At 32.3% G+C, this 16,828-nt stretch overlaps 1 long non-coding RNA gene across 3 annotated transcripts in view; it reads left to right on the top strand.

Moving 5' to 3' along the window:
• Positions 1 to 14,418: 14,418 nt before the first annotated feature.
• The window catches only part of LOC105674660 (uncharacterized), an 87,563-nt gene continuing 85,153 nt past the window's right edge, over positions 14,419 to 16,828 (top strand). Inside the window, exons 1-3 of one of the 3 annotated variants that reach the window (XR_010890164.1) lie at positions 14,419 to 14,766; positions 14,894 to 15,302; positions 15,850 to 15,888. This is a non-coding gene — a long non-coding RNA (uncharacterized lncRNA). The remainder of the gene's footprint in view (positions 14,767 to 14,893; positions 15,303 to 15,849; positions 15,889 to 16,828) is intronic. The other 2 variants (XR_010890162.1, XR_010890163.1) reach the window with 2 other exon arrangements.

The following is a 16,828-nucleotide window of genomic DNA, read 5'->3' as shown; positions in this document are numbered from 1 at the left end:
ACAAAATGCCGCGGCCAAGCTACGAAGTCGATAGCGTATCGCTTTCCACGGACCCAAAGGTTACCGAATCGTTCTGAGACTATCTTAATGGCAGGATAGATCGTTTGATACTATGGCCGAGTCGTAAAGGCTATTGCTCTGCCCTCCATCCCTTCTTCTATACCGCCACTCTGCCCCGCGCGTCCCCTTCTGCCTTCCATAGCTGAGAAAGCTGGCTTAGCGCCACCCGGATGCCTCTCTACCCTCGTGCCTCTATACGCACCTCGTTTATACCCTCAGAAATGTCGACATAGAGTACCGGCATACTCGATCCAATCCTATTCAGCGAGACACAATTAATTGTCATCAATATCTTGGATTATCCTTTAAATCCGATTAAGGCATTAAGATGATTCATGAAAAATATTATTTCATATACCGTCTGTAATATCTCCTGCCATAAGTAATAAGATAAATGTACATTTTACATTTATTTTTAAAAATTATTAAAATCAAAAGCTATCGCACTGTCGATTTTGATCTTTAATGAAAATTTTTTATAATGTTATTAGTTTCATAAATTATTGAAGTTGCAGTCTAATTGAGCATGTCGATACCCGCGTTATACATTACAAATTTGAATAAAAAAATTTAGTTTTGCTATTATATAGATTCTATCATTACTGAAATAAACTAAGAAAACTCTGCATAATTTGCAGCATTAATATTTTCCCAAGCAATCTTTCTTTGCGATTTTTATTATATAAATTATGTGAAATATAAAAATCTAATAAAAATATTGCAATGCTCGTAGGCTGAACAAGGAGCACTGCTATTGAAACTAATTAATAATCCCTTTCTACTTTCTATCCTGACATTTATATGTATATTCAGAACAATGCGACCAACATGTAACTTAATTAAGGCAACGACGCAAACCCGACCGCGGGTTTGTGGCTACCGTTTCTCTATATCCGGTCTGCGTAATATTATCTAGTCTGTTCTCTTGTTCCCTTCGCAACCCGTGAAATTGCGCAATGCTACCCCGGAATTGTATTTGTTACGTTGCACGTACATTTATTGTGTCTTTTGTTAGATCCGTTTCGACCGAAAGAGGTAAGCAGTTCATATTTACAAGTAAATTGTTACAAGACAAAGCAATCATTTCTTGTATTAGAAAAAATGAGATTGCAGAGATTATAATTGGCTCTTAATATGCTGTGGCAAGTTTAAGATAGCTTAAAATTAAATTTTAGAAGAAATTTCGTCATGTCTTTCAAGAGTATTAACTTTTCAAAGTCTTTCTTCAGTTCAATGTAAAAAGATTCCTATAGATAAAAAAATATATAAGATTCTCAAATAAAATAAAAAAATAAAAATAATATATTTATAATTTTATAACTTTTGTGTTTTTTCAAGCAACATTGTCTTCGATATTTGTAAGACAAAATTTACATCGAATTTTATATGTAATTATATCAATAATTGATATATACGACAATCATTGGTAAAATTTTACCACAGATATATATTACATAAATATGCTCAACATTATAATAAAATCTAAATTAAACAACTAAAGCACAATAAAATCAAACATTTATTGTGTCTTATGCGCGTTCTTTATTTATAGAAATCATTCAGCATTGAACAGTAAACACGTAATAAAAAGCCTTAAAATGTCAGAAAAGGTGATAGGTAGCTCATAGAATAGTTCGCATAACTGTCTGATTAAAAGCAATGATTCGCACGTAAACAAAATTTATGGACAATTATCGTGTTATTTAGTCGACGGTTATAAGCCGGAAAGAGAAGACGGAGATGTTGAAGAGCGCCGACGACAGCGTTCTCTCTTAGCCCGCCCCTGTCATTCAAAAAGGTGTCAACGGCAATAGCTTTTACGAGATACTTATTAATTGTTACTGCGCTTTTACGACGGCATAAAAGCGCGGGCTACGACCATTTGAGTGGGCACAGTGCTGTAAGGGGAAATCCTCCGATGGATTATTACCTCCGACGAGACTGAACGTATATAGTTGCACATACTCGCACGCGTGCCGATTCTTCTCATTGATTTAAAGACAAGTTAAGAGAGCTTAAAAAAATATGTATATAAACAACTAATAAAGAAAATCGTCGATTCTTCTATAAGAAAATGAAACTGCACGACAAAAACTTCGATTATCTTCGCAATTTTATTCCTTATGTTATTCAATGTGAAAATAATGAGAAGGATGCAGAATTTTTTTAATGCATGAGTCATAGTATATTATTTTATATATAGAGATTTTTTATATGATAAGGAAAAACAACCAAGTTATGCACACAATAAATAAAGGTTCGTAGAAAGTAAGCAAACGTTAAAACAGAAGAGAGAAAAATGAAATAAATTCTATTTTTTATAAAAAAATATAAAAAAACTTATTTATTATTGTGATGTATATAAATTATATATAAATAAAATATATATTTTCAATTTTAAACTCTATGGATTCCATCATGGATCCCACAACGAGCATTTGGTCTTGCGTTATAGTACGTCGTGCTGCATCCTTCTCAGGGGTCAGATGAGACCAGTCTATACAAGCTGGTAGTACATTCTAACGTTGCTAGTTGCTTCATATAAGTCAGATAACTTTTTAGATTTTAAAGAGTTGTGTATATTCCCCAAGAATTATTCTTTAAATCAGAAATATGTAATAAATGTATCTATTATAGTATGATTCACATAAAAATATATGTATATTTGTAAAATCTTCAATTTTCTAATAATTAATTATATTAAATTATTGAGTTATATTTACTACAATATTTTTAATTAAACTTTTTTTTTGCATTAATATTTTTTGTGTCCATAACATTACTATTGATACAATACTATTACTATTAATGTCTTTTTTAATCAACACATGTATAAACCTGTTGATCATATTGTTAACTATTTGTTATACTCAATATATCAAGTAGATTTTCATGCAAAAGCCGGAAACTAAGTCGTTATTTGACGAGCTTCACGCAAACGGTAACGGCTTACATTTTCATCGAATTATTTCAGGACGAGGAAACGTTCCGTGGGAAATACACAAAGCTGCGCGCAATAAAGAAGAAAAGAATGAGCCAACGGAAGTGTGCATAGCGACTTAAATGATGCGAATGTTAGGAGTTGGATTCTTGAGGACCACGCGAAAGTCCGGGTAACACCGTCGCGCAGTGGTGTAGGTGGATGGTGACGTAGTCTAGGCTCTGAGCTTTGGATAACGACTGCGGAAAGACGACGGCATTGCCGGGGCGCAAGTAAAAGAGAGTTTTTCTTTCCCCCCCACCGGCCCCCGCGGCTCCAACGCTGCGGCTTATCTCCCCACTAAATCCAGCGATTTTAATACGCGTTCCTCGGCAATTTCCGCGCTACACATTCCACCGCCGACTTAGCACCCCTCCGTGGTCCATGGACCAAGGTGTGCCCTCGCCTTCTTCCTTCCGTCTTGCTTCCTACCGCGTTTCCTATCCTTCGCCCGGGGTTCCCCTTCTTTAAACGAAGTTTATTTTTACGGTGCTATTTAAAGCAATTTCTGATTTCCCTTAATTCATTACGGCGCCGTTCCCTACAGCCCTCTTAATGCGCATAGGCATTGCTAACATTTCTCATTCCTCGCGCAATACGGTGTGTTCGAAATTGCTAGGTTGAGATTTTTCACGATTCAATTCTACGCGATGGTTTTAGCATTATCATAAGTTATATATCTAAATGTCTACATTGTATCTTTTTTTCGTGCAACTTAATAGCAATAATTAAATGCACAAAATTATCATCTTCAGATATCTTGCTTGAAATATAATATGTTCCGTTTTAATGGAACGCTTATAGATTTATAGATTGCACACGCACTAAATCATACGAAACTGTATTAGAATAAACGATAAATTCGAAAAGTTAATAAATTCACCAGCAGCCGTCTGCATCTAGGCGGAGAACAGTCTGCACAAACTTTCTTCCCGCAAAATTGAGTCGGATTTGAGTTATTGAATGGCGTTCATCCCTTGGGAAGAAATGGCCCTAGTCTAACAGCACCTCCTCTGCTTTCCTACGCGTATTCCACACCCTTCTCGCAACACATTTATTGCCATTATATAGGAAACAGGGGTAGAAAACGTATAAGTACAAAGAAATAACACGTGATGTAATGATCAAGCGTGGGGAGCCATCAACTTTACTTTGATTTTAATGCACGTTATTGTCTCATATTCCGACTTCATCAATTATTCTTTTGAAACCTTTTCTATTGCCGTGTTATTGTTTTCACGTAAAAAAAATCTGTTTCATGTTTTTCAACTTCGGTTAATCACAATATACATTGATAACTTCAAATGTATTCTAAAATTTCACATAATCTTTGATAGAATTTACCTGCAGAATATCTAAAAAAAGTTTTCAATAAATTAAAATTTATTTTTTGTGATAAAACTTATTCTTTCATCTTACTGAAAATATTTTGAGATATAACCAAAACTAAATGTATACAATACATCATAAAGTGTAAGGCAAATATCTCTGTTTCTTATATTCTCATATTACTATAGAAAGAGAATCCTTGACAAATCTTTTAAAATTCTATCAACACATGTTCAAATTTCTTTCACTACATAGAAAGAAATACACATATCATAAGTTTTTTTACTATAATAAATTTAATTGTACATGGCAATTACTTCTGCGAGCCATAACGAGTAGCTTAAGATCAAAAATGGAATCTGCCCGTCGGCCATAAAGGTGAAAAAGAGACGACACAGGTAGGTAATGCGATAAATATGATTTTTATGTGAAACCGGCTGCAATATTCGGGATTTGATCATCAAGGGTGGTCCCCGCGCTCGTACATCACACAAGGAGAGTTCTCTGCCAGCCGTTTGGCTCCTCCCTCGAGCCAGAAAGACCCACGAGGAGGTCAGCGATATCCATGGACAGTCGTCAGAGACATTCAAAATCCCATGATGTCGTTCGTCACTTCAACCTAAAAGGGAACCGACTCTCCTTTCGCCTCTTTGTCCGATCTCGGCTCTTTTTCTTTCCGATGCATCTTAATCTAGATGTAACCGTCGCCCCCCCCCCTTCCCCCGTTCATCGTGCCATCTCAACAACTAATTCTATCTCACTCGAACCTTCTCTCACCCTTCTTTTAGCACTTCCCCCTTCTGTCTCACCTTTCACGTCCTCACAGAGACCGACAGGTTTCTACGATGTGATCGTTATTTCACCGTTGTAAACTAACTTTTTCTCTTTCTTTATTCTGCCGCTCTATTTATGGGCGGCAAACGAGCGGACAAAGCACGATGAGCTGAATAATCTCCGACTATCGCTGATATAGTTGCTTGTTCGACCGCCCTTAATGACTTCAACTGGCCATCGAGGCTATCCACTCATCTAATTTGCTATTTGTTTGTCTACAGCCGAATTCGATTTTAATAAATATCCTTTTAGATGTAGAATCTTTACACACGAGCACACACATATACATATGTATATCCTGCCTGACATGAGTTCAAGACGGCATAATTCTACTACACAATTATAAATTATTTTTATACCGATACTTATGCAAATTAAGTTTCTATAAATATATTTATTATTACGTAATATAAAAATACATCTTAATCCATACTCAGGTATTAACGTAACAATTTATAAATGAATCAATTATATAGTTATGATTAACAAAATATTAAAGACAATTTAATGGATTAAGATGTAATTATATTACAGCCCTACGCATGTATGCAATTTTGGAAATCATTATTTCACAATGTACGATAATTTGAAGAGTTTAATTGGTTTAAAAATAGAAAACCAATAATGCGAATATTGTCTCGAGAGTTTGTATTATCTATTGTCTCTCTCTTGGTTGGTATAGCGATAACACCACCGAGATTCGCCCAGATTTACGAATCAAGTATAAACATTGAGGAGATTACGGGAGAGCTCGTTTTAAGTTTTAACGAGATCCCCTCAGCGCGGTGTCGGCGGCATTATCAAATAATTGAGAGATGTAACTCAGCGCTATCTCGCTGTTCCCTGTTCCCTGTTCTTCTCTTTCCTTCCAATCTCTCCTTCCTCCCTTATTCGCCAACTAGACCAGGCTACATCGATTTCACGATATCATCCATTTGTTAATTACGCATGCATCATATCGTGTAAAAAGACATCATGTAACGTGTCATTGTTACACACAGAAGTTATATTTCAACAAATAGCAAATTAAAAATACTTCCAGATTCTTTTACATTTTTCAATATATTTTCAATATAAAAATATAGTTTCAATAAATTCTTATTAAGCATTGTTTAAATATTTTCTAACGTGGCACTCTCTTTTCTAGAAAATTAATATAGAATAATTTTTATTTTTCAACTAATATAAGTACTAAAAAAGAACAATGAATATTACTTAGAATGATATCGTGAATACTCCAAAGCCAGAATAACGAAGGTACCGCATCTTCGCGGTGATACAGCGAAATATAAATAAGCCTGGTGGACGGTAATGCGTCTCGTACGTCACGTGGAAAGATTAAACAGTTAATAAGAATAAGAGTCTCTTCGTCGGATTCTCCCCCTTTATTCCTCGAACGGGGTTCCTTTCGTAGGTCGCGGTACGATAGCAAAGGAGAAAGAGAGAGAATAAATGGTAGGAGGGGAAACACTTCCACGGGTGGTTGGAGGGAAATGGCGGCCATCTTTCCCGCGGGCTCTTCTCGAGAACCAATCGCCTCTCTCCCACGAGCATTAAGGCGGCAACTCCGGCTGAAGAATTGCCTTTGCCACGTTAGACACATTTTTCTCGCTTTTCCTTTATTCTCTCCTCCGGTTCTAGAAGTCCCGGGACTCTTTCCTCTCCTCCCTCGCCTATCACTCTCACCCCCTTCTCTCTTTCTCTCTCGTGCCGAAAGGAAGCTGCTCTCTTACTATCTTTCTTGTCCTCCGCCATCCACGACGCGCCGTTTCGCATCTCTTATTTTCTTTGTTCAGTCAGACCAAACCCCGTTGCACCCCTAAAGTTTTTTCTTATATATAGGTATGGGAGGGGTGGAATAGTGTTCATCCCTAAAGTGAGCTCCATCGAGCGGCAGGTGGCTGACCTTAATAACGCGCCAGAAAACGTTCCGTAAGAAACCTTCGATAAAGAAAAAAGAGGAACACCGCACAGGTACTATATTTGAAACGTCAGTTGTCAGATTTACGCACGAAACTTTCGTCGCGGTTCGTCGCGATAGATAGATCGAAAGCAGGGGGGAGAAAGAAAGTCTTTCGAACTCTCTTCTGTGGGAAAGTTCGAACAATCGATACATTTCACCAAAGGTCGTAATAGACACGAGTGGTATTTAGGTCAACAGTGAATGGTAGAATATCTGTAAATGCATCCCTGCTGCCAGTTGGATGAATTGAATTCGTCACGTATCTTGGATATGTACAAGCTCGAGGCAATAATCGAAGTTTTATTCTTCTCTTTCTGTACACTTTTACTTTATTATATTTTGACAGGGACTCGAGACTATAATATCTTCGAAAGCTATAAAGCTACAAAGATACAGATGTCGGGTACAATATCGGCTCGTAACATTTTAAGCTCGTAATTTTAAGACCTCTATGAATATTTTTTCTTGCTCGATATGCTCATAAGATTCATAAGTTATTGTATTAATTTTTAAATTCTTTAAATTTTAATTTAGATATTACCGTATAATTTTAATAAAACAGAAGTTACAAATATTACAAAAAAATATAAAATATCTTTTATTATCTTGTTGGATTTTATATGCATAAATATAAAAAAATATAGATTACTGTCAACAGCCACGGTAATCGTACGACGCGCTTACCGATATAGAGCGGTTTACTCTACTTCTGTAAGTTGTTTTGTCGTCACCGTGGGATATTTCCAATTCATGAACGACCCAGCTGAACTCGCAACGAATACTCACTTACTTCGAGTACCTAAAGTCCCTTACTTCGCGGAACGTGAATAAAGTACCACATCGAAAACAATGTTTTATTCATTTAGACAACGACCAAACCCTGCGGGATATAAGTCAAAAATAATTTTTAGAATACAACCGAGTTTGTACCCGCAATATCTATATATTTAATATCTCTATAAATAAAAATATCTTTCAGATATTTCATTACTATTTATGTGTAAAATATTTTTTCATTTTAATGCAAACAAATAATGAGATTAATTATGAGATGCATTTATAGAATAATTATCATATTATCCATTATTGCAAAAACTGTAAATTAAACGTGATTGTTATAAAGATTAATTAAGCTTATGCAAAATTTCTTTTATAATACGTAAAATGTGAAATATTTTATCACATTGTAATCGATGTATAATCACATTCTTTACAATGTAAGCTTGTTAAGGATAACGACTCTAAGGATTATTGATAAGTGGGTAAATAAACACTAAACTCTTTTATGTCACGGTTAAGGGTATATAAGGGCATAGACAGCAGACGGGAAACCTCTTTCTTGACTTTATGACAGGCAACTCTCTTGTGCTGTACCGGCAGCACTCCGGCGAAGTCGTCAAAGACTTTTACGAGCGGGCAAACGGGATTTAAAGTGACGATGATGCAACCTCAAGGTGCTCACTTTATCCTTCACAACCTCATAAATGTAACTGATGACATTGCAAGATATGTTAGACTTCGCATCTCAGTTCTACCACCCGCAGCGAACGTGAATTTATCGATAGAAAAGAAAGATCTAAAGAATAGTCATAAATCTTTGAGAGACTATTCGTCTGGGCTAATTTTTCAGTATATCTTAGCTGTTCTAAACTATTATTGTCTAATTTTGACTTATTATTTCAAAGTTTAATGCATTTAAAGGCAATAGCGTCTATTATATGTTAATTACTACCACAATTTGCAAAAAAAAGAACATTTTATAAATGTCAAATTTAAAACATGTTAAATATATTATAGAAATAACGAAAAATTGTTAAAAAATATTAAACTGTTATAAATTATAATGTATTAATTTAAAACAATTTTGTGTTACTACGTTTTTGTAGCGTTTGCTACTTGATATGGATAAGAAAAATATTATTAATATTCTTTACGCGCGTTCGTACTCTTCTTTTTTTTTCTCTTTGACATAAATGATACTATAATTCTGATCGGATATTCATAATTGTTATAAATTTATAATAATTCAATATAAATGCACAGGCATATAGTAACGCCATCTCACAACAGAAATCTTAAACATTATGATCTCAGGAAGAAAAGTAAGCGGCTGTAAGCAAGCAGGCATATAGACTTGCAGATTTTGATATGTACGCTGCATGGTAACATATCCATGGTAAAATGTACGTAATATATATAAAAATATATCGTATTAGAGGCTTTCGTTAAAATATAATATTATAATAATATAAAAAATATCAATAAATAAAATATACTTAAATTAACAATGGCAATAAAAGATAAAGATCCTAAAAACCTTTAGTCGTTACTGACATCATCTATGACCATCCGAGGTTAAGTAAAAGCAGAAAAAATCTTGAAAACCATTTCTGTGTTTTATCTAAGACGTTTATCAAATTTTATTCAATACCGTTATCTGTATTTATTTTAAAATTAAAATTGCACCGTATTATATAATTAAATCTCACAGAATATATTCCTGATAAACCATGTGTAGATGTAAAGCGAAAATGCACCAAAATGTATTGTTTACTGGCAGAAGGAAGGATGCAACCGTGTAGTTCAATTGTAAAATAAATGCTGCGGTATTGAACAAGGGTCGGTAAGCATCTCAAATAAAACAGTAGAACAGCTGATCTCTCTACTACAAACGAAAGCTGGTCAGCATAGAAGTTTTCATGGGCAAAAAACATTTCAATGATGTGATGTCAGATAGCCCTTCCTCGCCATGTGACTATATTTAAAATGGTACAAATATCTTTCCTGCTAATTTACGAGTGAATTAAACCTGACAATTATTATTATCGTAGCATCATATAAGGAGGTAACAGATAATAAATTTGGCCATAAAACTTTGTACTAGTGTGGCTATGTTTTGTAAAGCTGGTTTAGTGCTGAGTCGCGTGCAACAGCGCTCGTTAAAACTACCGTAAACCACGTAATCGCCCGCGATGTAACTCGTCTTACTGACACCAATATTTCACGGTTTTACATTCAAATTAAACATAGAATTTTTTTATTATATTTGCTACTTACTTAATTTGTGATTTACTACAGCTATTTTTATCAAATTAATAACGTAAAATTAAACAGTTAATTATCTATCATTGTAATTGTTGTACCTATTATTTCTATTTAATAAAGGACTTGTTCTGTTTTCCAATACTCAAGATTAAGTAAAATTTGTATAGTCTCTTCATTAAAAAATCCATTTTTTATTATAAATTACTTACCGTATCGTTGCTCTGTTGTTACATGATGCCACCTAGGCCTCCTCCACTTCATTCTCACCTTTGAAACACTCACTCGCGTTCACGACGCACGCATTGCTCGCGTGCGTACCCGAATGCACTACGCGACACTTTAAACGCGACACTCCCGACTTACATTTTGTTACATTATAACGAAACGAATATATTTCGTACCACTGATTACGCGCACAAAATTTATCTGTAAAATATAAACACATTTACATTACAATGATATCCAAAACAATACTATAGTTATACATATATTTATATACATTTAAATTATGTTAAATATCTTCAAAATTTTCAATTTTTAAGATTTTATTTCCAAATTCAAAATTGTATTATTATTTTTATAAATTTTTTTTCAACACATATGTTTATATAATTTATATTTTCTAAATTATGTAATTTTTAAAGTAATTTTATATTTTATTAATAATTCATAAAATTATAGACAAAGATATAATTGTAAAGATGCTACATTTAACCATTATACAAGAAATATTAATAAATAAAAAAAACAATATAAAATTAATATTTCCTTATGCAAATATATTGAATACTTTAACTCACACTCAATACTGACTGATGTAACCTTGCGCTGCAAGCCTTTGATTCCACCTAAAAAAGTTAATATATATTTTAGTCATTATAAATTTTATGTACATATTGCGTACAAAGTATTTGTGATATGGAATACTTACTTGCATCGAATGAAATATACGATCCCGCCGCAAGACAATCGACGAAACATCATTAATCACGAATACTTGACAAACGCCCGTTATTTTATTCGACACTTCCGATAATCGCCCGTCACTTTTTCGACACTCTCGACAAACGCATCAAAACTTATTCGACTCACGATAAACGCCCGTCAAAGATTATTCGACACTCCCGATAAACGCCCGATAAAAACTATTCGACATTCCCGACAAAAATCACACTTGTAATCTGTAACGGACAAATTTTGCAAGTAATCGTGTGAAGTTTGAGCTCTGTGTTCTGAAACTGCGCTTAAAATTCCGCGTCTACAAAATTGCGCGCGCAACGCAAGTCTGTTCTTTATGAGTTCCTACACTTACTATGTGATATAAGCTTAAGGAGGCGCTGTATGCAGTCTACTAACCGGACAAATATTTTAATTTTATATAAATTTAAAAAATATAACTGCATTAAAGTGAACAAACAAAATAAATATATAATTAAATTTTCACTTTTTCCTCACCTCTTCTTTGTCTTTTTATTTTTTTATATTTGTTTAACTGACATTAAAGTGAGAATAAAGAGTGAGAATAAAAGACAAAGAATAAATAAAATAAAAATTTTAATATTAATATATATCAAATAAAAAAATATTTAGAAATTTCTATGTGTGTGTGGTTATTTCCATGATTTTCATAGTGTTACTACTTTTAATTTATTATCTACTTCTTTTTAACATGAAGTTTACATTGTCAAACAAATGTGAAATAAAATATATAGAAACAGCATAAAAGAAGCAAAAAAAAAATTTTTTTAATCATAAATGTGTAATTGCTTTTCTGTGTATGTCAATTACCTACATACTTAATGAACAATTAGATAGTGTCAATTGTTTACAGCATCATTCAATTACTGTATGAAATACATTCTATAAAATATTATTATGTCTGTTATATCCATTTAATAAAAAACTTGTTCTATTTTCTAATACTCAAAATTAAGTAAAATATATATTTATATGTATATATATTAAAATTTATGTTAAAATATATTAAATAATATATCCTCAACATTTTCATTTTTTTAAATGTAGTTTCTAAATCCTAAACTTTATAATTCTTTTTGTATATATATTTTTCTACATATATGTTTATATAATTTATATTTTCTAAATTTTTAATTTTTAAAGTAATTTTTTAAATATTTCAATTATCAATTTATAAAATTGCGGACAAAGAGATGATTGTCAAGATGCTGCATTTAACAATTACACAGAAAATGTTAATAATTAAAAAACAAAGTATGAAATTAGTATTTCGTACTATTATGTAAATAGTATCGAATACTTTCACTCACCGACCGATGTATCCTGTAGGCCCTCAGTTCCACCTGAAGAAGTTAACATATCTTAGTCGTTATAAATTATTACAAATTTTATGTATCTTATTATATAATTATGTGAATATTTTATAATTATAAATTATAATTATCTATCTGTATGTTACTAGTCTGTACAAAAAAGCTAAAGTAGTGCATCCTTTAATTATTTGTTCTGAGCATCACTATACACTGAGAGAAAGATACCTAGATAGAAAGAGAAACATAAACTCTCTATCCTTTACTTTTAGCTTACATGTCAGTGATGCTCAGCAAGATCAGTTCTGCGATGCACCGAGTTAGTTTTCTCATCTAGGTTCCAGTTAACACATAAAATATACATGTGTGTATATATCTAAATAATAAATAAACACAATATTATGTTTACCAATTTTAGAGTATTTAGTTTTCTTGCTACACAGATTCCATTTCAGATTGCTATCCTCCATCAAAGCATCAATAAGTATCTAAAAAATATGCATCCAGTTATATAAATTATTATAAATTTTATGTATATTGATAATTATGTAATTTGTGTAAATATTTAATAATTAGAAATTATAATTGTGTATCTGTATGTTACTAATCTGTATGAGAATGTTAAGACAATGCATCATTTAATTATTTGTTTTGTATATCACTAAACACTGAGGAAAAAGTATTCAGATAAAGAAACATAAGCTCTTTATCGTTGCTTTTGGTTTACTTATCAGTAATGCTCAGTATAACCAGTCCAGTAAAAAAAATTATAAAGTTTCATAGATACAATAAGTTAGTCTTCTCATCCATCTTTTAATAACCACACAGAGATATGTATATATCTAAAAATAATACATAAACAATATCATATTTACCAGTTTTTGAATATTGTAATTCAATTTACTCGCTAAACAAATTCCACTTTAGATTGCTATGCTCCGTCAAAGCAGCCATGAGTACCTAAAAAATTTGCACTTATAATTAGTTACTTGCATAAACAAACAGAAATTAATCTATCATTATAAATTTATTATAACAATATATGTATATATGACAATTCATTCTCGTTATTCATGTTCCAATTAACTTACAGAATTATATGCATATCTAAATAATAAATAAACACAATATTATATTTACCAGTTAAGAGCATTGCAGTTTAGATTACTCCATGCACAAATTATGCTTTGGATTGCTATGCTCCAATGAAGCATCAATAAATATCTACAAAATATACAATTAGTTATTCACATAAACAAAGAAAAATTGACTCACATATATGTTTCACTTCCAAGAATCATAGATTTACGTCGCGAATTTGTTATGCTACGGTACACGAAAGGCGAATACGAGACAAAATAAACTTTGTGCCACACACACACACACTTACACACTTACAGCAAGAAGATAAATGCCGGCCGTTTGGCAAGTCTCAGAACACGGACATACACCTATAAAACATCAACAACGTTTTACTCCATTTAATACCGACGAGCTATATTTTCAATATGCTTTACCTAACCAAAAATATTGTATATATTGCGTACACCGTATTTGTAGCGTCGGAATACTTACTTGCATTGATTTGAATAAACGATCCCGCTGCCAGGTAATCGACGAAATACCGTTGATCCCTACACTCGTAGCATACGTTTCGGTAAAAGCTCGTTACTTTATTCGATTGTCCTGACAAACGCTCGTGTTATTTTTTCGACACTCCCGTCAAACGCTCGTCACTTTATTCGACACTTTCGACGAAAATTTCCGCTTATAACGAATCGGGCATTTGTAACGGATAAAAAATGCAAGTAATCGCGAGAAGTTAGCGCTCCTTGTTCCAAAACTATGCGCGAAACTCGCTGAGAAGACTGCTAATACAGCGCCACCTTAAGCCTGTATCACATAGAAGGTATTGTGCACCTATAAAGAACGGACTTGCTTGCGCCTATAAAGAACAGACTTGCGTTGCGCGCGCAATCTTGACGCGGAGTTTCTAAGTGCATAGTTTCAGAACGTATAGCACAATCTTCTCGCGATTACTTGCAAAAATTGATCATTACAGATGCATAACGAGTGCGAATTTTTATCGGGAATGTCGTATAAAGTGACGGCCGTTTGTCAGAAGTGTCTAAAAAATGACGGGCGTTTATCAAGAGTGTTGAATAAAGTTGCGGGCATTTGCCGGAATGTACAGCGCAAGTGTTCGGGATTATCGGTGTTTCGTTGCAATTATCTGGCGGCAAGATCGTTCGTTCGAAATTATTTCAGTAAGTACAGATTCCGAGATCACATAAACATGCACAATTTATTCACTTTTCATTAAAGTAACATGTTGAAAATTGAACTCATTAGAATTAAACTGATTGTGAGTAAAACATGGTTGTTGTTTTGCAGGTACGTGATCACGTACTAGACGACTTTGTCGTGACCGTCAGGATAACTAAATCGTTTGTTTTGCTCGCTGTGTAAATGTGTGTACATTGTCGAACAGATTGGATGTGTAACGTTGTGCATAATTTGATTATACAATATTATGCGTGTACGCGTTGTAGCACAAAGTGCTTTTATCTCGCATTTGCGTTTCGTGTATCGTGACGTAGTAAATTCGTGACGTAGCAAATTCGTGACGTAGCAAATTCGTGGCATAGCAAATTTGTGACATAAATTCATAATTTTTAAAAATGAAGTGCGTGAGTTGATTTTTGTTTGGTTAGCACATAAGTGTGAGTTTTTCATATTTATCAGAGGAGCACAGCTAAGATAGAATCTGCAGCGGATAAAGTAAACTGCAATACTCTAGCTGGTGAGTACTTAATACCTGTTTATTTCAATATGTATATAATTGTATTAAAGTCTGAATGAAGATGCTAATGCGGTGCATCGCTTGGCTGATCGCGCTGAACACCACTGAACACTAATCAAGAGGTGATGATAGAGAGATATAATTCTCTCTCTCTCTCTCTCTCTCTCTCTCTCTCTCTCTCTCTCTCTCTATCTATCTATCTATCTATCTATCTATCTATCTATCTACCTCTCATTCAGTATTCAGTGATGCTCGGATAAAGTGGCCAAGTGCTCCGTTAACATTTTCATTCAAGCTATAATAATAACACACTATACACAATTAGAATTTGTAATTATTAAATATTTAATATAAGATATTTAGAAAGTTTATTAAAATATTTATTAAAATTTTTCAATAAATATCTATACAATTTTATGCATATAATTATGTTATATATAATTAATATAAAAATTATTAATATTTTAATCTAATTAATTTAATGATAATTAATTTACATGAAATATATGATAATTTATAATAAATAAAATATGTATTAATTTTTCAGGTGCAGTTAAAGACACATTTAGCTAGGGTACAACGACCGGTGAGTTCATTTCATTTGCATAATTACATAAAATATTGAAATCCGTCACTATGTTTTCGTTTACCAATATTTATTGTACAATTGCAACCATACTTTGACAATAGCAAACTCCTATCTAAAATTTACAAATCTATATTTGCAACTAAAAAAATATATACTTTCATACTTTCTATCTTAATAATAAAAAAATTTTTAATTTTTTATAAATCACAAATTATATGTATGCATCTCATTATTTTTAATTGATAAAGTTATAAAATTTTAATAATATAAATTATGTAAATATAAATGTAGGAAAATATATTTTGCAGAAACATATTATAAAACAAAAATATTAAATTTAAGAATTTTAATTTAATAATTAAATTTTGAGAAAATATAATATTTAATTAAATTTAAGGTACAGAAATATATTATTTATTTAAATTTATTAACAAGTTTATTTGTTTAATGTTCTTGCAATAAAATAAATTGTCAAAGTACAGTTCTGAATACCTACATAATTTATTGGTGTGATAAAAGATATGTGATAAGATACAGTTGCTTACATAGCAATTGATATAATCGACATAGTTTTATGGCATATGTTTTACCAAATGGTTTTTTGCCCAGTATAATAATATTTTATGATCTTTTAAATATGACAGACACATTTTGTGAAATATGTCCTTTCTGCATAATAGCAAAAAAGATATTGATACATTATATTTTTTTCTATAATTTTGTTACTTTATAATTACATGAACAATTTAGCCATTATTTAAGAATTAAAATTAACATTTTGACACATTAATATAAAAGAGATAAAAATTAAAATTTCCCCTATAATACACTATTAGTATAATATAACATTTACATATGTGATACCGTTTTATGTGGAAAAATGCTACATTCGATAGTTAAAAAGTTTTTAAGAATGTATAACTATATATTTAGTATT

Source organism: Linepithema humile, chromosome 5 (genome assembly GCF_040581485.1).
Source record: "Linepithema humile isolate Giens D197 chromosome 5, Lhum_UNIL_v1.0, whole genome shotgun sequence".
NCBI classification, from domain to species: Eukaryota; Metazoa; Arthropoda; class Insecta; order Hymenoptera; family Formicidae; genus Linepithema; species Linepithema humile.
Note: the sequence above shows the minus strand (reverse complement) of the source record. Positions and strands in the feature narration are given on the sequence as shown.